The sequence below is a fragment of the Loa loa genome (genome assembly GCF_000183805.2).
Source record: "Loa loa unplaced genomic scaffold supercont3.320, whole genome shotgun sequence".
In the NCBI taxonomy this organism is placed as follows: Eukaryota; Metazoa; Nematoda; class Chromadorea; order Rhabditida; family Onchocercidae; genus Loa; species Loa loa.
Genome location: NW_018108500.1, coordinates 53,299 through 54,810, shown reverse-complemented (window position 1 = coordinate 54,810; position 1,512 = coordinate 53,299).

Sequence of the window (1,512 nt, the reverse complement as noted above, 5' to 3'; positions counted from 1 at the left end):
TTATTAATTTTTGAAAACATAAATATTTTTTGAAAAAAAACAAAAAAGAATCAAAAACTTCCACTCTAAATTTCAGTTTAAATCGACTATTCAAATAAATATAAATACGATTTCTTGTCATCAAATTTGAAATTAATTTGATGGGATGCTTTCGTTTATGTATCTCCAATCATTGTATACATATTTTGCATCTTTATCAATGATAATATTTCATTGTTGCTTTGATATATATATATATATTAACTCTTATTGTTTCGTTTATAACTTAATAAAAAAAAGGAAAAAAAATTGACGAAAATTTTTAGTTAATTTTAATACCCATTAATTAATTTGTGAAAAAAAAGAAAAAAACAGAGAAGCAATTAATTAATCAATCAAACAATCAATTTAACTAAAGCGAAAAATTTGTAAAAAGGACACAAAGCATTCATTATTGCATCAAAAAGAAAAAGAAAAAGAAAAACAAACTGATTGATTAGTCAAACTGAAAAAATTAATAAAAACATTTCGGTACTGTGCTTTGTACTCCTTATAATAAAAATCTTTTTTTTCTTTTTAAATTACATTTTTACATTATCAATGCTCATATTTTTAATTGCAATGATAACAATAACTGACAATATATTGAAATAATTTAACTTTGATTGGTATATATCACTTATTATTATCATTTTTATTATATACTAAAATATTTGATCAAGTAATTAATAATTTGTTTCTTAGTAATTCCATTTTAATAAATATATTGTTTAATGATAATAGTAACAATTATTATTACAATTAAATACTTGAAAATTTAATCATTTCCTTATTATTATATGCCTTCCATTTTTCTTTTTCCTTTCGCTTTCATTTGTAAAACATAGAATTAAATTACTTATTTACTTATTCGGACAGCTTATCATATATATATATATATATATATAGCAGGTAATTAATTCCAATGAACTATTCGAATAACTTAAAAAATTCTTTTTAATCGTTTTAGTTTTCCGTCATAATTTTAAATTACATCCCAATTTTTATATTGTATAGAAAATTTCACTTTTATTTTTTTTTCATCAAATTTCACGATTGTATCTGGCATAGTTTGCAGTCATGTATAGAATTTTAATTTATTACGTATATTATATATTATATATATATCCTTTTTTTAACAAAACAATTAATTTTCGAATTTTTCATTTTTAAAAATTTTTGCAGTTTATAATTCAAAGATGTATGTATTTTTTCATCATATCTTTTGTGTTGTGATAACATGATTATATACTCAAGTTTATGTGTTTCACAATAATTTTTCTAAATAATAGATAATTAATTTATTGCCAGAAATAGTTCGTTTTTCTGGAAACGGAATTTCTCAACAATTAAAAATTAATCGCTCATTATCCTAGCATAATCAAAATTGGAGGTGATTTATATGAATTATGCTCCCTGAAAAGATAATTAATAATTAAGCTAACAAGTTAACCATAAAAAAAAAGTGAAAGAAAACAACTCAATAAAATAAAA